Source organism: Cinclus cinclus, chromosome 4 (genome assembly GCF_963662255.1).
Source record: "Cinclus cinclus chromosome 4, bCinCin1.1, whole genome shotgun sequence".
NCBI lineage: Eukaryota > Metazoa > Chordata > Aves > Passeriformes > Cinclidae > Cinclus > Cinclus cinclus.
Window position 1 is genome coordinate 4,453,098 of NC_085049.1, and position 24,960 is coordinate 4,478,057.

Genomic DNA, 24,960 nt, shown 5'->3' on the forward strand with positions numbered 1-24,960 from the left:
ATCACATTTGTAACCTTTCAGATACACAGCAGACTATTTCTTGCTGTGAAACATCCTTTACCTTTTAATCTCTGCTGAGCATAGTGCTAACTCAACACTGTAAGTTTTTCCTTATGTATTTCAAGTTAAGTCATCAAATTATTATTCCTCTTTCATATTTTTCTATCAAAGAATGGTTTGTATTTCAAGTAAAATATTGAAGTAGTCAGAGAGTGATAAGCATAATAGTAAACTTTTCTGGAATTAAAGAAAAGTGAGTAGATTAGATAAAGAATAGATAACTATAAAATAAATAATAAATAATAATAAATAAATTATTAATAAAAATAATAATAAAAAGAAAAAAATATTTGAAAGAGGTAGCACTTTTGCTATCAGGCATCGTAATATTTACAGATAATATAATTTTTAGACTAAATTTTAGTTTGAAAGTTTACACTTGATTTTAAACTTTGTGTGAAGTGTCAAAAGATCACTTGAGCATACAATGAGACTATACATGTGCTGATATATGTAACTGAATATAGGCAGAAATATGTAAGGCTTTGTCTCGGTTTAGGGCAAATTTGGGAGGAAACCTCTGAATGGGGTCCCCGTAGGAAACAGATTCAAGCAGTTTCTCTCCCAGCTGGTTCAGGGAAAAAATATTTCCTTGGAGAGAAGGGTCAAAAAACATTTTATTTAACAGGCAAAGCACTCCCCATCACAAAAATGAACAATATTAAAGAAGAGAAACTCTCTCTGCTCTGAAGAGATGACAAATTCAGAAGAGTCCCTTCCCTGGGTTGCAGCCCAGGTCACTCAGGCTGTTCTCAGTCCCTCCAGAGCTGGGGAATGTCACAGCCCAGGCCAGGCCTGGTGGGACACAGCTGGGAGCTCCTGGTGCTCCTCTGGGTTTTCAGTCCAGAGCAGGCCCGAACAATTCCAAGAAAAAGGAAAGAAAATCCACAGTCCAGGGAACTTTGCCTCAGCTAGCCGGAAAAAACAACCAGAAGCAAAGGAGAACTCTCTCCTGCTGTCCAGTGCAGACAGCACAGCCTGTGTGAAGGATGCAGGGGAGCAAGTGCAGTCTCTGAGAACAAACTCTGCAACTCTTCTCTCCCCCTGCATTCCTGGAACCAGTCTAAAAGCTGCAGAACTCAATATTCAACACCAGCAGAGCAGAGGATTTGGGATAGAAGCATCATAAAGTCACCCCAAGACAGGCTTGAAAATTCTAAATTATTAATTTTTACTTCTAGAGCTATGTGAAAGGCCTCTGTGTGAAAAGATGTATCTATTTGTTCACATGCATTCTTAATTGCAAATTTAGGAATGTTGGTCTAAATGTTATTAGTAATTCTTAGGGGAATTTAGCATATATAGGTTTCAACAATGCTCAGAATCATAAAATCATAGAATGGCATGGGTTAGAAGGGATATTAAAAGTCATTTAGTTCCAGCTACCTTGCAATGGGCAGGGACACCTTCCACTGCACCAGGTTGTTCAAGACCATCCAGCCTGGCCCTTCTTCTCCCTCTCCTTGTAGCTCTCCTGTAGGTACCAGAAGGCTGATATAGTCTCCCTAGAGCTTTCTCTTTTCCACAAAAACAGACCTAACTCTCTTAGTCCACCTTCCTAGGACAGGTGCTCCAGTCCTCTGATCATCTTTATGAGCTGCCTCTGGACTTTTTTCAGCAGGTCTATGTCCTTCTTATATTGGAGGCTGCAAAGCTGGATGCATCGCTCCAGGTGGGGTCTCATGAGAGCAGAGTAGAGGAGGAAGAATCACCTCCCTTGACCTGCTGGTCACACTTCCTTTGATGCAGCTCAGGATAAGTTTGGCTTTCTGGCCCTGTAAGTGAACATTTTTGGGTCGTGGAGAGATTCTGGCCAACCGGCATCCCCAAGCCCTTTTCCTTAGAGCTGCTCTCAATCCATTTTCTGCAATGTGCACTTGCAGCCCAGGATAAGTGCAAGTGCCCTGGGCCAGGGTAATCCTAAGCACAAATACAGTTCCTGTCAAATTTTATAAAGTTCACATAGACACACCTCTCAAACTTGCCAAGGTCTCTCTGGATGGCATCACTTCCACCCAGCATGTCAACTACACCACCCAGCTTGGTGGTGGCAAACTTGCAGAAGGTGCACTCAGTCCTGTGATGTACCTCACCATGGACTTCTGTACCTCCAGATTCTTCAGATGTTCTTGGACCTGATCTTTTCCTCCCATGGGTGGTAGGTAAGCCAGCAGTAAAAAGTGAGTTTCTTCTTTCTTATTTGCTGTTACAGGAAGAACTCACTCTAAGAACGCAAATCGAGCCATTACTTCTTTAACCCACTTTGTCTGGCCCTGGCATTACTAAGAAAAGGCCTTTTCCTTGACCTTGCAACACAGGATCCAACATCTTGCCTTGGCTTGTTTTGGTTTTAGCTGATTTTAACTTGTTTTGGCTATGATAACTATTGTCTAACAGTTATATAACTGACACCTAAATTATTTTAGCTCTTGTTTATCTTTGTGCAGTTGTGTAGTGCAATGTCTCATGCTAGTTAATAGTCATTCTAAGGAGAATGAAGATGTGGTGTAGAAGCACAGAGACCTGGTGCTACAGGTAGCAGCTCTAGGTAGTGAACACTAACCTTATATTCACCTGATATATCTGATGAGTTATAAGTGAAGGGCAGGGTCATGACTGCACTAGGACCTGCTTAGGATGAGGAACACTGCCTGGAGCCATGAGCTTTTATCTCAGGGACAACACCACATGAAGGTTCAACCTAAACGGGCCCCCACTGGGTGAGAAGGCCCGTAACAACAATTAAACAATGGGATAAGAGATTTTCCTTAATGAATTAGGCATGCAACAGTGACCAGAATGGCAACTGCCTAGAATCTAGTACAAACCCACTCCTAATGCACTGGAGATGTGCTTACAGTATCAAAAATCTTTTTAGCTACCAAAATTAATTCCATGTACTAAATATATATTTTATACCTGCATACAGATAAAAAAAAATTAAAAAGGAAAATCCATAGAAGGGAAAATCACTAAAAGTATTCTAAATATATTGGCAAATACTATGTATCATCAACTACAGCTACCTTTTTAATATTTAAAATTTTTCTTTAGTTTTGGAAATCTAGATTTTAACATGATCTGTCTGGAAATTTTCAGGCAGCACTATTGCTTCAGTATCCTCTACACTCTTAATGCTAAACCTATATTTTTATTCAGACTTGTACATATAATTTCACATAAATTTCCTACGTACAAAGACAACAAGAAAAAAAAATTCCCAAAGCCAATGAAAGCAAAACTAGCACTCATTTTTGCAAAATACATTAAATATTTAGAAACAGAAGGTTAGTATTTTTTTAAAATTACTATTACCTGTATTTTGCTTTTCTTTGAATAAATTACTTTTCAAAAGGATGAATAATAAGCAAACCTGGCTTGTATTCGTGTTTAAAGTTTATTCTTCACATACCTCTGATGAGTTAATATCTGGTTCCTCTATCCTTATCTATTATCTTTTATAAAGACCCCACAGACTGAACATTCGATAGTATCTTAAGCCATTAAGTACTCAACAAATTTTTCATTATTACCATTCCCTATTTGCCTCAATTTCTAAGTCTGAGTAGGACCTGAAACTTGTCTCATTTCATCAGAGCTGAGAGGCTTCAGAGCTGTATTATATAGAAGTGCTATCAAGATTCACAAACTATGCATTCCTTCATCTGCTTCCCCTGAGGGACCCCATGCATCTGATCACACCTACCAGATGGCCTGGTCTTTATGAACAAAGCAAATGTAACTGCTTTCAGTAAAAACACAGATAAGAAAAAACAAATTCTGCTTTACCTTGGCTTGCTAACCCACAAATCAGACTTCTTACACAATGTGGAAAAACTGGACTCAATTCCTTCACTGCCACTCTTCTATCTTCTGTGTCTTAACATCAAGATATAGACTAATCTCCAGTGTGAAAAAGGATTTATATAGCATTGCTAAGAAAAGAGGCAAAATGAAAATAACTTTTAAATTACTGTAAAACACTCACACGGAATGCAGGCGTATAAATTATTTTCTTGCTTGAAGAATTATCACTATTAAGTCTGTGATAGCATATACCTCACTAGAAGTCATGCTTCATCATAGTGACTCCAGGAATTCCATGAGAAAGTTACTGACTGATTTTTTTTTAATTGTTTATTTAATGTATTTTGGTTACTTTGATTCATTTCAATTGCATCAGATGAGTGATGGTGTTACTTCTTGTTAGCAGTATTACCTCCTTCTAAAGCAATCTAGAAGGACCTGTTTTGACACATAAATGTCCTAAGGATCTTTATGTTATTCATGTATTATTGAAATACATAGGAATTAAAGAGATGAAATATAATTGAGAATCTAAATGCACGTGAATTTGGAAACATTCATCAAGATATATACTGAAATATGTAATCGGCACCTATAAATTTGTAAGAGAGTTCACCCCATTTAGACCACCATTCAAAACTTTGTGCTGGCTTTGGCTGGGGTAGAGTTAATTTTCTTTGTGCGTGCAGTGACTAGTAGCTGACAGTGTTTTGGATTTTTGGTGTTGATAATACAGAGATGTTTTCATTACTGCTGAGCACGACTTAGACAGAACCAAGGCCTTTTCTGCTTTTTACACTGCTACACTGGTGAGGAGCCTGGAGGGGCAGGAGAGGTTGGGAGGACACACAGCTGAAGCAGGTTATCCAAACTGACCAAAGGGACTGCATGACATGATGCTCATTGTATAAAGTGGGAGGAAGAAGAAAAAGAGGGAAACAGTGTGATGGTTCTTGTGTAACTGTAGTGTGTGATGGAGCACTGCTCTTCTGGTGATGGCTGAACTCCTGTCTGCTCATGGGAATGAACTTTCTTTTGCTTTGAGTGTGTTGTTTTTGTGTTCCCTAAGAAACTCTCTTTATCTCAACACACAAGTTTTTTAGCTTTTATGCTTCCAGTTTTCTCCCTGATTCACTCCCTGGGGGAGTGAATGTCTGCATGGTTCCTGGTTGCTGGATGGGGTTAAACCACAGCCCACTTTGAAGAGTGATATTTTTATATTTTAGGGTGATTTTGTGTGAAGAAAACCTATAAAATCAGTCAGTCTGAATGTTAACCAAGTTCACCAGTAAACTACATCCCTAAGTGCCATATTTGTGTCTTTTAAATACCCCCAGGGATGGTGACTCAACCATTTACCTGCGCAGCTTGTAAAAATGCTGCTTCTGTGAAGGAACTTTTCCTACCGTCAATGATAAATTATGGGAAGTGGCTTGCTGAGCAGCTTCAGCAGCTCCCTCAGGTATCCTTGGGTGGATCTCATCCAGCCCCATAGACTTGTGTGTGTCTAAGCAGTGTAGCAGACCATTCTTCCTATGGGGACTTCATTTTCCTCCCAGTCTTTAGCTCAGGAGGCTGGGTACTTACAGAAAAACTGGTCTTACTATTAAAGTCTGAGGCAAAGAAGGTATTAAATATCTCTGTTTTCCTCAGCTCTTGTCACGAAAAATAAGATTCAGTGAGCAGAATAGGGAACTACATTAACTAATCTGAAGAAAATCAGGCAAAAAAGAAGCTGAAAGTATCCAAAGTCAGTCAGGTACAAAATTTCTCAATTAGATTTTTTGCTTTGAGGGTTTTGTTTTCAGATATGGTCAATTATTAGCAAGGGGTTTAAAACACACAGAAGGTGTAACATCCAGTTTTCTCATACTTGTCACACTGGGGGATGAAAGCCACCTGCCTTCTCCCAAGTTATAAATGGAAATTAGCTACATTGCCATGTCTTGTTCAAGATAAGCAAATATTACATTCCTACTGTCAGTTTATAGCTAAGGATACAACATTTCAATGTGTGACTAGGCCATTAAATCTGTAGTTTCAAGTACAGTGCTATATATTGCTTTGCACTTTATCTTGCCTACTAAGTCCTCCAAAACCAGCTCATTAGCTTCAGCCCTGATTACTTCCTATCAAAGTCAAATTTCCCTGAAGTTTTATCCCATGTTTCTCTAAGACCCACTGTCTCATTCGTCTCTGCCTTTTGTCCTCATCTGGAGAGTGGGTCCTGGTGCTACCTCTGGTGCTGTGTAACATGATCCACTTCAGGAGTAGTGCTGTGGAATGAAATAATTTTGTTAGCCCTGGAACAGTGAAGCAGGTCAAACATGTTCATTGCAGACTCAGGGTTCCCATTGACTGTATAATACAGAGAAAGAAATATAATTGTCATCTAATTAGATTGTATGCAAGATGAAGAGGTATCAACAAGGTAACAAGGCTCATCACAAAATATGGATTATTGTGGTGACTAACAAAAATCTGCTTGTTTGCTACAAGCTAGATGGAGCTGTGTTTAGATAACAATCCCTGCTACATTTTCTGAATCTATTTTCTTCCTCTAGCAGCTAGAAGCAAGGGGGAACTAACACCAATCTATCTCAAAAAGGTTTGTCTGTGATTGTCTAATATACAGCATTTGATGTGGTAGTGTTTGATTTAGTACTGCAAGCATGGTCTCAGATCACTTACAGACCTAAACATTTTTTTGTGAAGAATGCATCTCCTGAAAGCCTTGCTGGAAGCTCAGTAGGTGCAAATTAGCACTTCCCATGTCTTGATAGCCACAAGCCTTTGCAGCTCTTCACACATCAGCTGGTGGAAAGCAGACTCTTGTGGAGTTAATAGGTGTCTCAGCAGGGTTTTGGAGAAGCTAGGGTGACATATTGGAGGATAGATGTATAAACAGGATAAGATGTATTGTCGATTCATGCTAAATCAGATGATATGTGGAAAGTATAAGCTAGTCTGAGATACTTGGGGAGAGAAGATTCTACACTTTCTAACAGGATAATAGCAGGCATATGGGCAATTACTGCAAGCCCTAAGGTCACAAAAAAAATCCTTAGCAAGGATTTTAAATCCAGGTTGAAGTCCTGATGCATACCATCACCTCTGTTTCTTTTTTCCTTTTAATTTAAATGTGAATATTTCGGAAAGGTTATTCGGTTCTGCATTAATCAAGCAGCATGTTTCAGCAAGTCTGGTAGGATTTGCATGAAGGGTGAGGTTACAAAGATTATCAGTATTTCCTACACTTTATCTGCAAAGCAAGCCTTAATAGTAGGAGAACACAGCTTGAAGTCAGCTAAGGTTGATTTTGGTGGGAATTGCTCAGCCCCCTGCTTCTCCATTTCCATGGGAGACAGCATGGGCAAACTGCACAAGCTATGAATGCTCTGTCAGCTTCTAAATGGGTGACTTGTAAGAATGGAGTCAAAGCATTTCTTTGAACTTCTGCAAGTGTGCATTTCTCTCTCTTTTTTGTATTTTTCCCCCTTTTGTTTTAATTTGCCAACATTTTCCCCTTATTTTTTTTTTTCCCTAATTAAATTGGCTGTAGTTCAAGAGAAAAACATCCCAGTCCATATGTCACTGTGTTCATAGCAGGCAAGTGTGGTAAAAAATATAGCAACCCCTTCTAAATTTTTTTCAGTAGGCTGTAATAAAACTGTGTTTATTAGTAATGTGATTAAACCAGAATGTCATTTTTGCTTTGTTTCAAAGAAATCTAAAACCTAGTGTCTTGAATTCACAATCAGACTTCTTAAACAACTAAAATAATTTAAAAAAATAAGACTTTCAAGGCTTTTCCTCTGTCTTTCACAAATGAGGTCACATGCCTGAATTTCATTTAGAGAGTCAATGAACTGTAAATAGATTAATGTCTGTTTTACTTCCATTCCCCACTGCATATGTGATTAGATATATGTTAGTTTTCCAATAGATACAAATTATCTGGGAGGTAATGTATCACCAACATTATTATGTTTCTACCACCACAGGGTGGATTGTGTGACATCATAAAACTGGAGTAAAGAGTGATTTGGATTTCCAGAGCCAGAGTTTTGTGAAATAGATCTCAACAGTGAGCCAGGACTGTTTCTTTACTGTACCCTCACTCCAACACAGTAGCAAATTCCCATGGATTTGTGGGAAGCAAAACATGACAATTTTATATCTCTTCTACTGGTAGCAGTTTATTGCTGGATTTTAAATGCATTCACACTGAAAGATTATTTGTGCAAGTATTTTCCCCCATGGAGGGGCTACAACTTGTAAGCCAAGCAATTAATTGTTTTGCAGAAGTTGTCTTCCCAGAACTGTCTTCAGATTTTTAAAATCTGACCTAGCTTCATACTTTTCATATCCATACTTCAGTGCCTTTTTTGTAATGTGATTCCTAATGTTGACACCCTGGCAAATTTGGCTGCCTATATTTCTGCATATGGGTGTTCAAAGGACTACATCCCAGATCTACTTTGATTTATTCCCTATTCTCATTACTTAAGAGCATAGGAAAGCCCATAAATATCTAAACTTACTGTTCTGGTCTGTATCCTGTCTCTTACAATGGCAAAGATTTAGCGAAATGGGGATCTTTACAGTGTTGCTTTCCCATACATACCCTCCAAATGCTTCCAATATGAACCAGGGATTTTTAAATTATTATTTTATTTTCTGGGGGACGACCTCATGTAAAGCAGCTCTGCAGAAAAGGACCTGGGGGTACTGGTGGACAGCAAGCTGTCCATGATCCTGCAGTGTGTCCTTGTGGCTAAGAAAGTCAATGATATCCTGGGCTGCATTGAAGAGCAATGAGGAAGAGAGGAAGAGCATTGCCAACAGGAAAGGAGGGAAATGATGGAAATGATCCTGCCCCCTGCCCTGCCCTGGTGAGGCACATCTGGAGTGCTGTGTCCAGCTCTGGGCTCCTCAGGACAGCAGAGATATGGAGCTCCTGGAGCAGGTTGATGCCTAAAGGGCTGGAGCACCTCTCTTACGAAGAAAAGCTGAAACATTGTGGGCTGTTCTGCCTTGAGAAGAGAAGACAGAGAGGGACCTCATCAATGCACATAAGTATCAGAAGGGAGATTGTCAGGAAAATGGATCCAGGCTCTGCTCGGTGGTGCACAAGAGGCAGAAACGGATGCACAGCAAGTTCCACCTGAACGGGAGGAAGAACTTTACGTTGTGGGTGACTGTGCACTGGAACATATCCCTGGAGATATTCAGGAACTGTCTGCACACAATCCTGTGTATGTTCTTTAGGAGGACCCTGAATGAACAGCGAAGTCAACCGGATGAGTCGCTGTGGTCTCCTCCTATTCTGTGATTCAGACATTTTTACCTCTAATAATCCTTGATGAACCTGTTTTTCAAGCTTTCTATTAGTTTATCTGCTTTACTTTTAGAAATCATGTACATTTGGATTCTGTATTTTCTTATGGTACCATTTTTAATGGTTTAATTTTGGAAAACTGCTTCTCTTCAATGCCCATTTATTGAGAAGGTAAATAAAAGATAACTGAATTTCAAATAGCAGTCAAAATCTCAATTCACCATGTATTTAAGCAGGAGCATATTGACATGTTGCATTTTGCTCTCTACTTCCTTGTTTTAACTGTTCATATGATCTTATTTACCTTTTTTTGACACCTATTTAAACCTTACTGGTGTTCTGTAGCACAATTCAAAGAGTCTCAGGTAGCTTCTGAAGTGGTAGCTGATTTAGAGATTCTAAAATAGTAAATGCAATTTATAGCCAAAAAGAATGGAAATGTCTAGTTTTTTCTGGCCATAAATAAAGGTAATGCTAGCATTTTGGTTACAGATTACTTCATTTTAGCTTACATATTTTATAATATTGATAAAGTTGGAACTGAGATTCAACTAATATTATATTTTTATATAATCTTGACTGAAGTCTTTCTTGCTCAATTTTTCCAGATAATCTTGGATGTAAATCTCTCCCTAAGAAATCAGAGATTCCTATTTTGCTTTGAAAGCTATAAATAGCTCATTACATTTCCAGATTAAACTTGTCATCTGTTGCCAAAATGGAAGCAAGTGGTATAAATCAACTAACAATTACCTGTGCAGAACTTCTGATGTACTTCAAGTGTTAATTGTTCATATGTTTTACTCTTTTTTATGTATTCTCAACCTGAAAATATTTATCTTTGTCCTTATGTCTTGAAATTGAGTCTGTTTTTGAACTCACACATTTCAGTCCACACCTAACAACTCCCTATATTTACATGTTTAGCATTTTTAACCTACTTCACATAGATAAATTCCACATTCTCCACTTCTTTGAGTACTTAGTGTAGAGCTCTATTAAAATTTTTTAAGAAAAATCTGAATGAGAGAGAATGGATCTTTATACAACTGTACTGTCTCTGAAATGGAGAAAACTGAAAATACATTATTTTTCTGTGTCTTCCTTTGCTAACTACTTAGTCCACATTATGTGGGAAGGTATAGTTCATGTACCAACTTTTACAATTCTAATTCTTCTTTAAAAAGTTAGAATATATTCTGTTGAAACTGCCAGAAGCTACATTCAGGAACAGGGGTGTGTATTAATGACATGATTGGGTAGTAGCCCAGATATTTTATTTTGAATAAGTATCACACTGCCTGTGAAATGCAATTGTTTTCCTGCTGAAATCAACCTCTAATTGTGCAGGCCTTGTTTTCCTTGGTCTGTTTTTGCATGGTCTCCCTACAGGTGAATGGTCCATTATAAACTTCAGATGAAATAAACAACTGTGAATTTTAGCAACCTTAGATTCTCATAGAAATTTTCATGCTGTTGAACTGTGTTGGTTTCAACATGTGTAATCCCAAATTGATTTAAAAAAAAAAAAAATAATAATAATAATAACTGTTATGAGGATGTGAAATTTATAACAAAAATCTAAAGACTCATTCTCTCAATAATTCACCTAAGGGTTACTTGTGATTAAAGATTTAGATTTTTTTTTCCTGTATCATTAATGCTTTATGTGTGTGTGTCTATGTTTGTGTTAGGACCTCAATAACTTAGTAGCAATACAACATAGAATCTTGACAACAGTTAACAGAGCACAAACAGTAAGATTAATAGATCTAGGCTCATACAAGAAATTCAATTCCTGAAAACTACAGCCTTGTATTGTAAGACAATTTAAAATAACAAATAAATATGCAGTGTTTGGAAAACAAAATCTGCAAATAGAATGGCCAAGGATTGTCCAGGGGAGCAGCAGTGTGCAGCTTCACAACTTTTTTCCGTTTTACCACCTTCAATCACTTCAATCACTTCCAAGTGACAACTTTCTGCATTCAGTTGCTCCAGAGCTCTGTGGGGTAACAACATTATTTTCTTCAGCATGTCCCTACTGTGTCGGGTGTGGGTGCTCTGAAGGGAAGGCATGCATCAGGCTCTGAGCAGAACCCAGGAAGGAGAGAGCCTGATGGATCAGCAAGAACTCTGCTGCATGCTGACTCTGACCTTCAGGCAGAAACCCGTTCCAGTATTGTGCATTTGTTTAACCTTCACAGGCATTCAAAAGAGCACTCATTTTTATCTGATCAGGAACACAAGGTACTTTTTCAAGGAGATACTACCTCCTTTACCTGAAATACATCTTTCCCTTCTTGATATAGAAGTCAAGGAAACGCTAAAGATGAAGGACAAAGGATACAAATCAGAACAGTTTCAGATAAGAGGTAAGCTGTTACAAAGACAGATGTAAAGTAATTTCTATATTTAGGGGAATTTATGAACAAAGGAGTTGATCCTTGAAGATTAAACAACATAGAGTTGCTAAATTTTAGGCCTCGCTAGAGCATTCTCTACTGAATTTGCAGGTAAGACCTTAAGAAATCAATCATACACATATGTATATATGTGCAGAGGCACACATGCAGACACACCTTTTTCACTGCAGTATGCATGCTTTCTGTCAAGAAAATAAAACAAAGAAGCATTTTTATGGCACTTCAGGACTGAGTTAGTCATGGTCTTCATGCGGCTCGGTCAAAGACAGAGGCATTGTTCTGTCTCTTCTGACTAAATGTTACCTTTATTAATTGTATTTTTGGCACTATGTGAGCAAATCACTTTTCAATTAGTGCTCCCTTTTTGGCAAGCCATGCCCTGTCACAAAGAAATGTCATGTTAGATAATAAAATATGTGCAACTTACACTCTGTAATACCAGTGCAACTGTGCATTGTTCACCAGGCCAGGGAAAAAAAAAAAAGTAAGGCTGATAAAATCCAAAAGACATCTACTTTGTGCTATGTGAGTAACTTGACACTTCGTAGGAAAAGGATTAGAGATTAGTGTTTACTAAGTAATTCTTCTTTAGTACCTTAGGTATGGGTGATACCCAGTTCCCAGTGAAGCCCTTGGGAGCATGATGAAAATCATATGGATAGGCTACCACAACACAAAATATTTCCAAAAGTTACTCTTCCTAAAGTCATGTTTCATATAATTAAGCAAGCAGAATTTCTATATTCCCAACCTGTCTCTGGTGAAAATAATCATCAACAGCTTGTTTTGAATTATCCATTTTACTATACTGTCTTTAAGATCTGTTCATAGACCATACATATGGTACAGAAAAACACCTAACCAGTCTCAAAAACTCCTGGGATGATCTGCAGTGTGTCTCTTTCAACTCAGCATATTCCATGATTCTATACTAGCTGGGCAGCAATGTGCCTTCATGTTTTGATCAAATCTATGAGTTTTGACCAAAATTATTCTCCTCAGGGATAAATATTGGCATTAACATTGTTTAATATTTCCTTCTGTGCTCTGGACCTTGGGAAAGAATGGACCCTTAGTAAGTCTGTGGGTGGCACCAAATTGCTGCCTTAGAGAGGGAAGTTAACATGAAGGAGGAATTGTCTCATTAGGAATTGCTTAGGGAGTTCAGGAAAGTCCTGCACTTGGAGGAGAACGATCCCATGAAATTGTCCAGGCTGGGCAACATCTCTGCAGAGACAGATCCTGGGTGTTGTGTGAACAACAAACTGAACATGGATCACAGTGTGTTTCTTTGTGATGGTGAATCCTAACCAGCTACAACATCAAAAGTATTGCTAGCAGGTTGAAGGAAACTATTAGTCCCCTGTATGGCTGCGCGTTCAAAAAAAGACAATGGTCACAACTTGTAACAGATAAATTCTCTATGAAGAAAAAGAGAAATTCTCTGTGCAGAAAAAAACCCCATGAGATTATTTCAACACAAGTACTGAGACGCTGTGAAATCTTAATACAGATTTTCCTATTTTGAATTTTTGAAACCAGCCCTCCATTGAGCAGGTTGTCATACTTATGACCCCAGAAGTTCCTTCCAACAAAATTTTTTGGTGATGCTGTGATTTTTTTCCCTAGATCTGGGATATATTTTTTTCTTAACTCTGAAATTTTTGCATTTAACAGAAGATATCAGGTTTCCTAGAAGATTCCTGAATAATTTTTTATGGCTGGTGATACATAGAAGATCATCTTGTAAGTGATTATCTTCTCTGGCCTAATTTTTAAAACAGTGTCAAGGGTAGTGAATATATGAGACCTATCAGTGTTCATCATTACCATGAGGAAAAAGAAAGGTGTAGAAATAATCAGTTGGTTGCTCATTTTCTTACAATGGAAATTAAAAACCAAAAGTCAGGAGAAGACATTGCTCTGATTGCATACACTACATTAAAAATTATGTACAAAAGGTATGTGAGTTAAGGCACTAGAGGAATCATATGCCCAAACAGCATATCTAAAATTAGAACAAATTGTTCCAAATCTTCATTTCCAGATGGAAGATCAAATGAAAATACAGTCATGAATAAAATAAAATAATTATTTGCATGTAAGCAGTGCATTCTCTTCAAAGGAACAGTTGCCAGTTAATTACAGGTTGTGAACTTTTTTTATACATCATGGAGTGATTCATGAGGGCATTAAGGGAAGATTTCATAATTGGGGCAGACATTGAAATTCTCAGATGATGTAAATCAGTCCTTTCTTATTTCTTCTCTCAAGATACAGCTCTGTATTCCATCAGAAAATCTTGTGAACAAATACCAAATGTACAGCTTCACATTTAGAAAACAATGTATTTGTATTTAACTTTTGAATATTAAATAAATTTAATTTAATTCTGCCATTGAAATCAGCTCTACAGGTCTGCAGCATTAAGTAGAGGAACTGGATTTTGTTTCCTACTGTTTTTATACCATTCTCCAAGTCTTTGCAAGTACAGCAACAACAACAAAAAAATGATAGCCTGAAGCTATTCCACAACAAACTGTGATCTTGTCAGATCTTATCAGCTCAGACAAGTTGGTCCTGGTCTGTAGCTGGGGTGACTGCAGCAGGGAAAAAACGAACTTAAGGAATGCTTCTATCTTTTGAGTTTCAGCCAGGTACTGATACAGCAAATGGTTTCAATCTTTGCTGCATCTTTTCCAGGTGATTCTTTTCCTGGTTTAACTTGTGCCTGTCTTTCCTGAGTTTGAGAACATTGACTTCCAGCTTTCTCTGTGGGTGAGAAGGCAGAAAGATGGGATTTGAACTCTGCTTCTCTGATACATCTAGGGAATGTTCTAGTTTTATATGGTTTAATGGCTGCATACCATTCCCATGGAAATAATTTTGCAAAATGCCTTTTTCTAATCTTTAGAAAGAACTTTTGGGTGGACATGAATGGGCATGATAGACATGAAAATGAAAAGAAGATGAGATGACAGAAAATTCTATGTAGAGAAGCATGGACAGAGTAAAAAAGCAAAATATATGAAGAAATATATCAATATCCTGTTAATTTGAATTCTTGCTTCAAATTCATGAAAAGGAGGGTTAACTCTTATTTGTATATTCATTGCACATATGCTTTGATGTGCAGTGAAGGACCTAACATAACGGGGTAGGCTGGGATTTGAAATGGAAAGAATGACACCTGGTTGATAATGTAGGAGGGAAGAAAAGGAAAAAAAAAAACACTCATGCAAATGATAGAAAGAAAAGCAATAAAATAAAGTGATTTAAACGAAAGAAAAATAAAGATTAATTAAAGTGAATTAAAAGACAAAAGAGATACATAAATATTTGAAAAAGGATGAAACAAGGCAACCCAGTCTTTATTATATGTAACCATGGTGTTAAGACCCACAGGCCACATGTAACCACCTAGAAACACCTAATCTCAAATATCTTCACCTCAAAGCAAATCCCACCTGAAGTGTTTAAAAGCATCAACAATATTAATATGTTCTATGTAGCTGGTGTCTTCAAAGTTTATCTGCTTCCAAAAATTTCCCTTCTTTTGGTTTTCCTCATGACTCCTATATCTTCCATAAAAGTAAAAAAGCCACCTAGCAATTAGACTGAAGGTACATGTAGCACACTTCTTTCCCTTGGTAACACCTAGAAGCTGATAATTGAAAACCACTATAAAAACTCTTGATTTGGAAATATTTATTGAAATATAAAATAACATGTCGCCATTGTACAGAATAGAGAACTAATTAAGTTTTCTTCCTGTTCTCATTCTCTCAAGGAGATATGGGGCACTTTATATTCTGGGGCATCTGAACTCTCCCGTGTGTAGCTCAGAGAGGAAAGTCTGTTTCTTCAACATCTCTCTTTAATAATTTCCATCATTCTGAGGCAATGTGCTTCTTGTGAAAAAGTGTGTAGACAGAAACAATTTTTGTGATAGGACTAGTTCTTTTCAATACTGAAGTCTGCAATTTTGTGTGGCCTTTACTGCATGGAAGATGTTCAAAATTCATCTGTGTGAGGATGAAACATAATACACTACTTTCAGAAGTAAGTCAAAAGAACATGCTCAGTTTGTGTTTCATTCACTAACTGAACCCTGAATAAAATTCTTTCAGATTCATCATAGTAAAGAATAAGAATAAAAGAAAAGAGAGAGAGAGAAAGCGAGAGAGATAGAAGGTGAGAGAGAGAGAGAGAAAGAGGAAGAATGAGAGAATTGCAAAATCACAGATTATGCTGAGTTGGAGGGAACTCATCAGGGTCATCAAGTTCAGCTCCTGGCCCATCACAACACCATCCCCAAGAGTCACACCCCATGTCTGAGAGCATTTCCCAAACCCTTGAACTTTGCCTGGCTGGTGCTGTCACCTTTTCCCTGGGGAGCCTGTTCAGGGCCCAATTGCCCTCTGAGTGAAGAACATTTTCCTGATATCCTACCTTAACCTCCCTGACACAACTTCAGGCCATTCCCTTGTGTCCTGTCACTGTCACCACAGAGAAGACATCAGTGCCTGCCCCTCGTCTTCCCCCCATGAGGAGGATGTAGCAGCAATGAGGTTTCTTCATCAGCCTCCCGTACTCCAGGCTGAACAGACCAAGTGCCCGCAGCTTCTCCTCAAGGCTTTCCCCCATTCTCATGTCTCTCCTTTGAACACTCTCTAATAGCTTCATGTCTTTTTTTGTATTGCAGTGCCCAAAACTTCACACAGGACTTGAGGGGCAGCTGTGTTGAAGTGCTGAGCAGAGAGGGACAATCCCCTCCCTTGCCTGGCTGACGATGCCGTGCCCAATGTCCCCTGACAGGAGTGATGCTCCTGGCTGCCAGGGCACTGCAGATTCATGTTCACCTTGAATCCACCAGTACCCCCAGATCCCTTTCTGTAACACGGCTCTTCAGCCTCTCATTCTCCGGTCTGTACACACATCCAGGGTTGCCCCATCCTAGGAAGATTCCATCACTTTCCCTTGTTGAAGGTGATTGCCCAGTCCTCTAATTCATCAAGGTCTCTCTGCAGGGTTTGCCTGCCTTTGATGGAGTGAACAGCTCCTGCCAGTTTCGTATCAGCTGTTGACTTGCTTAGTATGCCTTCCAGTCCTCCATCCAAGTAATTTTTGAAGATGTTGAAGAGCACAGGGACAAGGATGGAGCCCTGCAGAACCCCACTAATGACAGGTCACCATCTCATGTCCCCCCATTCACTCTAACCCTTTGTGCCCCACCCGTGAGCCAGCTGATCACCCATTCCATGGTGTGTTTATTCTGCTGTGGCTGGATATTTCATCCAGAAGGATCCTGTGAGACACAGCAATGAAAGCTTTACTGAAATCCAAAAAGATTACATCAAAAAGCACCCTGTATAAACTTCTCCACAATATGGGGGAGCCAATAAAGTACAGAAAATATATCACTTAGAAGAATAACATGTGCTCTCTGTAAGCAAATTTTGGTAAAAACAAATAGATTTTCAGGGAAACCTAAACTTTTCATAATATGTAAATCCTGGGGGAAAAAAAAAAAATAAAAAAATCAAGATACCTTTGCCCAGGAGGTTCAAGAAGAGTACTGTGAGGGCACTTCCAGACTCACCATGTTATAAGCCAGAAACCACAGTAATCTTTGAGAGTGGTTCCCCAGAGTAAAGGGAACCATAGTCTGCTCTTTCAAAGGCAGCGCGCTTTCTTTTTTTTTCATACAGTACTGCTCCTTTTTAGATATATTTGTTGATAGAACTCATTGATTTCTCTTGAGATTTCTATCAAACAGCACCTTGGTAAGTTTATAAGGTGAAGCATGGGAGATACTGCTGTTATTATTTCATGACCTAGAAGACCTTTCCCAGGTTTAGAATGTAATCCTAAACCATCAGGGCTCAGTCTGAAATGTGATGCATACAAGTCTTTAGAAATGTTGAAGGAGCATCCTTGCAATTCATGTAAGTGTCAGTCATTAATGTCAGCATATCTAATTGAAGGGTGTTGCTCAATTCAGTGAGACTTTTTCATTGCTTTAAATATGTGGCCCATACATATAAAATCTTAATATATATCAAATCATAATACCTGACAAGAAGTACTTCCCTTTGTGAGAAACATACATATCTTTATTCCTTCAAGTTTGTCTCTGTGATTGTCTTTAGTACAGCCATCATGAGGTATGAGAAAAAGGAATATCTTTTTTTATTGTGTGAAAATTTAAATTCCTTTGGTTTATTGCAACCACCTTCACGTGTTACAATATTGATTATTTAAATATCTGTTGCCGCTCTGAGTATTTTCCTGCTGACTGGCAGATTCCATTACTTTATCTGCTGAGGAATTCAGATTTGTTAAAGTTATGAAAAACAGCACTGTGTACGAATCATCAATCTCCCTCCATTGTTAGCACTGAGATGTTATGGGGACAGCTGGCATTTCCTTGACATGCTGCACGACGTCCCCAAAATCTCTCATCTCTCTAGACCTGACAGAAAGAAAATTAATCGTGCGGACAGTGATTTGTCATTTTGAGGATTATCCGGGCAGCCCAGCAGCACTGAAAGCACCGAGTGCTCATTTCGCCGCCGTAACCTGCGCGCGGATTCCGCGGTGGCACAAGGACCGGGGTGTCATTGGGTGGGTGGCACGGGGAGGTTAATTGGGAGGTTAATTGGGCTCTCTAAGGAGAGGGTGCCTGGAGCATCAGCCCCAGCTGCCTTCAGATGGCACCAGAGCTCTTCGGCTCAGCATCCTGCGGAGGGGGAGAGCTTCGGGCACAGCGGCTGCACCTCGGTGGGGAATGTAACAGAAACAAGAACTTTGGAGTCACATTTTTGTGGTTATTCTAACGATATCCTTGTATTTTTTTTTAGAACGAAATAGCTACTGTTAAGCTATGACAACCTCTTTAAAAGCTAAAATATCTGAAAAGATAGAAAGAATGATAGTGCTGAAATCAATTATAAATCACGTCTTCAAAAGAGACTTTGCATTTCCTCTCTGGAATGCTGTATTCATCTGCTGTTTCTTTTTCAGATAGCTACACAAGGCTTAATATTAGCCTTAACTTATTGAACACTCAATTTTAAATTAGGATTGTGAAATTAAAATCAAATTAATATAGGAAGACTTATACTTGTTCAAAGACATCCATTAAAGAAAATCAGCTCAGCACCTTGGAAAAAAAATTAAAATGATTAAACCCAGAGTGAGATAACTAACTTAATTGTCCACACTTCACTCAAAAGCTAGTAATGTGCAAAAAGAGCCTGGATGGCTATCCGGTAGTAAATATAAAATGTGTGTGGGTCTCTTACATTGAGGATTTGTGAAATTTCATGAAGCTTTTCCTAGTGCTTGCTGTCTTCTGTGTTACATTCTTTAGGGAGAGCAACTCTGTGATCCTAGCTCCTATCCCTCCACCAGTCTCAATGGGTTGTGGCACATTAAGCGCTGTATGGTTGAATTTCTGTTTATTTAATGAAGCCATCTGTGAACAAACACAAATCTGATGGTAGCTACCAAAGGAATGGAGAATTATTTCCTGCCTTAAGCGGTTCAGTAAGGCACACAGAGTCCCAGTATACAATTCTAAGACAGGGACTGCAGCTGTAATTTACCTCTGTAAAAGTGGAAGCTTGATGGGTGTCTGTCTGCTCTCTACCACTAAAAAGAGCCCCAGATGTTAGTTTCTTCAGATTGGACCATCTAAGAACAGGGAGAAAAACAGATGTAAAACCTGGTGCTTGTTTCAATCTCTAGTGCTTTGGGGGTGATGGAAGCACCTATTATCCCTTTGAAGTTATTTACTTGTTAATTTAATCTATGACATTGATCTCATTTGTGTGAAGTCTGCATAATGAAATCAGACTATTAGTTTAATATTTCAATCAGTAATTTGCATACTAGGGATTCAGCCTGACTTTCTTACATAATGAAAGCAGGAGAGGCCTGAAACACTAAGCAGTGATGTAGAACACAATATAGATGAAAACCCCCCAACACTTATATGAAAAAAAATGAACCGGAACACATTTGTGTGTGTGTGTGTGTGTGTGTGTGTGTGTGTGTGATTCAGCTGAGTTAGACAAAAGAAAGAGTTAGGTGCTTCAACTGTAAATTATAGCTCTGATTTTCTGTAAAACTGTGCACATTCTGTCTTGTAATCTGTGAATTTCTCATTGTTGTCCTCTCTTCCGTCATCCTAGCAGTTCAGTCTTTAAAAGAATGCCATAGAAAACAGTGTGCTGCTCATTTCCTCCTTTGTATTCATCTCAAATGAGTATCTGTTTGTGCAGCCAGTATGCACACATTTTCCTGCAAATATAATGTAATTTTGATTTGAGCAAACAGCTGTCTCAGCCCTTCTTTGACATTGAGTGCTAAATACTCACATTTCATCATGCTTAAAAGTTATGAAGATAGGGATGTGGAGAAAAGGCAAGAGCTAACATGGCTTATGCAAAATATACAGTTGCATTGGCAGAATTGCTGCCCAGGATGAGATGGTGACACAAAGGATCACTATTCTGTTATTTTGTTTGTCATCCATTGTGACTCAAGTCAAACTGCAGGGATGCTCAAAATATTCTCTTCTGGAGATGTTTCATTTTGTACAAGTTAATAAGAGGACTACTAAACATTAGTGAAACTACAGGCTACTGTTGATATTCAGGCACTCAGCTGAGAGATATCTTAGATAGAAGCCTAGACCTGGGTGCAGCCCATTTTTAGGCATCTATTCAAAGTGAATGACCAGGATTTTTAGAAGGATTTGGAGAAGACAGAATTACAAAACTCAAGATAGATGGCAAACGGTTCTGTGGATCTACCTCTTTCTTTTCCTGGAAAAATCCCAAATAAATCCTATTGTGTCCAAACAAGGGAAATTAAGCTCGTGAAGGGTCTGGAGCACAAGTCTGATGAGGGGCAGCTGAGGGAGTTAGGATGGCCAGCAGGTGGAGAAAAGGAGGTGCAGAAGAGACCTCATCACATTCTGCAACTCCCTGAAAGGAGGTTGTAGCCAGGTGGGTGTTGTTCTCGTCTCCCACGTTTCATTTTCTTTCTGTTTCACAGTGGGCTTTTATTTATCTACTTGTTTGTATTTTGTTTTTTATTAAGCCAAAGGAGAATATCCTCAACAGTTATTTTTAGAAAAGGAGTGCATTTCCTGCATCCAAAATGTACCCAGTACTTTTGGAACACGACCTAGTCATTGACATCACATATATAAATCAGCAGTGCAAAATGACCTCTACAAAGCTGTGCTGATTTACCAGATTTTAATGAAATTGGTGGACAGTTGTCAGTGATTTTTAATTTTCAGTAACTATATAAAGCTATTAGCATGCATCAGCATCCATTGTAGTATGATTTGGGAATGCAAAAATAATATAAACATCTAAAAGTCCTGGTTTTGGCTAAATTTCACAGTTTTTAAAATTTTACCATCAAAATAGTATATTAGGTATTTTGTGATGAGTGATTTTTAAACTGAATCTTTATTTCTTCCTATAAATGTTTAATAGCCTCAAATGAGTCTGGTTATCTCCTGAGTTAGTCCCTGACTGAGTTTCTGAAATTCATAATGTCAAAATACATGCTGGAAAACCAATGCTTTATTTGTATGGATGAAATGACCACAAGCCACAGCTAAGCTTCCCAACCTGACAGCATATGTGAAGGATGTTAAAAACGTCTGCATGGTAATGTGAACCAAAGAATGCCACATCAAGCTTTTAGAAAAGCCTTCAATATTGAGAAATAAATATGTGGTAAGCATGGAAATTACATTTATAGTTAATGAGACCACTATAGAATACTTCAGTTTGGGAATTGAAATTTTTTTTTCTAAGGATTGATTCAAATGAGATAAAGCAAGAATACTCAGAATATATTCTAAAATGTGAATGAAATTATGTGTACTTTCAGATGTTCTGCTATTTTGGCATTGCAGGGCTGCATCTAAATTACAAATGAGCTCAAGGGCAGGGTACAAGAGCAAAGACTACCTGTAATTTATGTGGGTTAAGGAATACAATTTATACACAGAACTAAGGATTTATTGTTAGATTAATTAAAGTGAAGGAGCTGTTATTAACTCAGTCACCAATAACTACTATAACAGCTTATAATGACAGAATTGAAACTGATAAAGACAAACACTTCAGTATCAACTGTCTTCCCTGGTGTTAGGCTCATCCCTGAATCCTGCCCAGCACGCTAAGATCAAAGGCACTAGTGTTCCCCAGGAGGAAAATATATAAGTACAGTGAGTTGTCAACATCCTGGCTCATTTGGCAATAAACATCTTTTATTGATGGAGGATTTCTTGCTTTTTCTCTTCAGTGCACTCAAAACTCTGCTTATATGTTGGCTGACCATCTACCTCATCTTTATTCACAGATCCCCATTTTCACATACTGTTGAGTTTTATTATATATGTGCTGTTTTACCTACACTGCGTACTCATTCTTTGCTTGTTTGTTTTCCTCAAAACTGTTTTTTCATTTAATTCCCAGTTAATAAGGCTTCATGCCTTCAGTTGCAGGCATTTGTGACATTTGTGACACATTTTTTGTGGCCCTGAGCTCACCAGAATCATGTTTTCAAGGCCTACATCATGATCTTTACTCACACTGTCAGCATCTCTGCTTTGAGCTCCTGATTTCCTTCAATAGGCTTCAAGCTGTGGTTTCCTGATAAAAACAAATATTTTGTGACCACAAGCTAATCTGAGAAACATCTTTTCTGGAGTGACACTGAAGAGATCAGTCTGCAAAAAAATGATCTACTGATCCATTTCACATCTATATCTCTCCATAGATATTACAGGTACAGAAATTATTCTGTAGTTACTGCATGTTATTAATATCTAATAGTTACATTGACATTACTGATATCAATATTTCTTTGTTCCAACATAGTGCTTATATGCTCATTGAAACTGCTATTCTAAAATCTATTATACTGTTCTAATATCTGCTACTCAGCTGTGATCTAATATCAGAAGTTCCAAGTGTATTGCTGTTGTCCTTCCCATTACCCATACATTCATCCATAAATTCCCGTATAATTAATCTTCATATATGCATGTATGTTACTGTGTCCTTCCAAAGAATTTGTACTTGAAATCTGAACAGAAAATTAAAGGTAATAATTTTTGCAACAAGATTCCAAAAGCTCTCCTGGCTTTCCAGATTTCTGAAGTAAAATCATAACCAGTGAATCAGGAGGTATGGATAGATGTGTCACTGAGCTTTTCCAGAGATCTCCATTAGATCCTGGCAGGCAGCACATTCTCAAGTGTTGTGTGCTGTTGAAAATATAAGTCACTGCCACATACACAGAGTGAGAAACAGATCCCCTCTTGAATGGATTTTAGTGCTTGCGAAATGACTTTTCATTCTGTTTAACTCTGCTGCACGACAGGCTTTTACACTTTCAGAGAGCTAATGCAAGCAGGTTGAATTAGCAGTTGCTGATGAAGTTTTCAGCTTTACATGTATTTTTTGAAATCAAATCTAATCTGTCTCTGTGTTTTAGGGAACATTAAATGTGTGTCATGCAATCACAGATGAGTTGCTGCTTAACTGCTGGGGAAACTGAATCTCCTGGCCTAGAAACTCCAGGCTACAAACAGACAAATATCTAACACAAAGAGCCACATTAACAGTTGCTTTCACAGGATAAGGCATTTTATTTTTCATATCCTAATATCTTCATGTGAAAAAGAAGTGATGCAATTACGAAGTGATTGCGACTAAAAGAAATAATATTTCTGATTTGTAGAGTGAACAAGAATCATCAATCATCTTGTACTTTTCTCAGTTCAGCTTGGAAGAAAATACCAGCTGGTGGCATGTTTTGAAATGGAAGTTATATATTTGAAGTTCTAAATTCCTCAGAATTTGGTTATTTCTTTAAGAAACATCTATTAAATTTTGTTGGTTTACTTTTCTTTAAAGTGCTGCTCTTTATGCCCTCCATGGGAGCATCACACAATAAAAGACTGTGAGACAAAATATTTCAATGGCACAAAAAAAGGGCAGAGTTAAAAATGAAACAATCTGCTGCAAGGAACAGAGAACTAGAAGTCTTAAAGATTCACAGACAGATTCTAGTCCTGATGCTGTGCTACCTCTTGCCTAGTTAGACCAAATAATTTCCATTTTTTGCCATTTTAGTTATCTATGTTAGAACAAATATCCCCAATTTTCCTGATAGGATGATAACTCTTGACTATTTTGATCCTCAAATACACTATTGTTTCGTATGTGTTATAAAAGTTTTCAATCATATGCATATGTTCAAACAGCATAGTATGTTTCAAAAAGGTTAGTTTTAGATAGCTCTAACTTTTAAAAATGTCAAATAACCACCCTGAAGAGGTTTTTTTTTTTTTTGTGACAGCTGTAGCAAGAATGAAATGTTCTGCACAATCTGTTCTATATTTGAAAGTATAAGTGTTGGAAAACAATTATCTGAAGATGGTAATTTTTTTTTCAAGAATCAGTATGAAAAAGGAAATTCTAGAAACAATTAAATGGAATCTTGGGAGGAGGGTTTTGAACAAAGTAAAATAATTTTTTACAGTTGAAATTAAGTACATCAAGTGTTTTACATAATAATATTTTATAATTGATTTATGATTACCAAAAAAAGGAGCTTATGAAGACATCTTCAAAGGACCTTTTAATCCAGTTGTTCTAATAGAATCTGCTAAAATAATTAATAATTCATATAGCACTTTCCTATGTTGTCATTTTTCTTTCCTAGTTAATGGATACTGCTTTCAATTTCGTGTTCAATTACTCTGATTAATTAAGGTTTTTTGTCCCTTACTTCTATTATCAGATTAAATGTTATAGATGTTTCACTTTGAGGTAATTAAGCATCCTTTTAATAAGGAAAACTAATTTTTGTTTGCTTGTTTATCTTTATAAATATCCTTCTAATCCTACTTCTTTTCTCCTGGGGAAAGCCAAGAGGGAGATATGGGAATGCAAATGTTTCCAAATTTACCTCCACTTTTTTTTTTCCTATGCCTATGAACTAGAAAAGGAAGGAATTAGAGGATATCTTTCTTTTCTTCTACCCCTTGTCTAACAATGCTTCACAAAGAAGGAAACATTATTTCCTGTCAAACAAGTTTCTGTAACATTTTTATTTTTAACTCATTCTGTATTTTTAAAGCAAAAAATACAGGTCTTGTCTTCTCTGTTCATGCATTTCACTGGAATTGAGACTCCTCTATACAATTTCACTGAAATAGGCTGAGAGATGTGCAGACCTATTTTTCATGAGAAGCCAAGATGCAAATGCTTTGCATGTTGC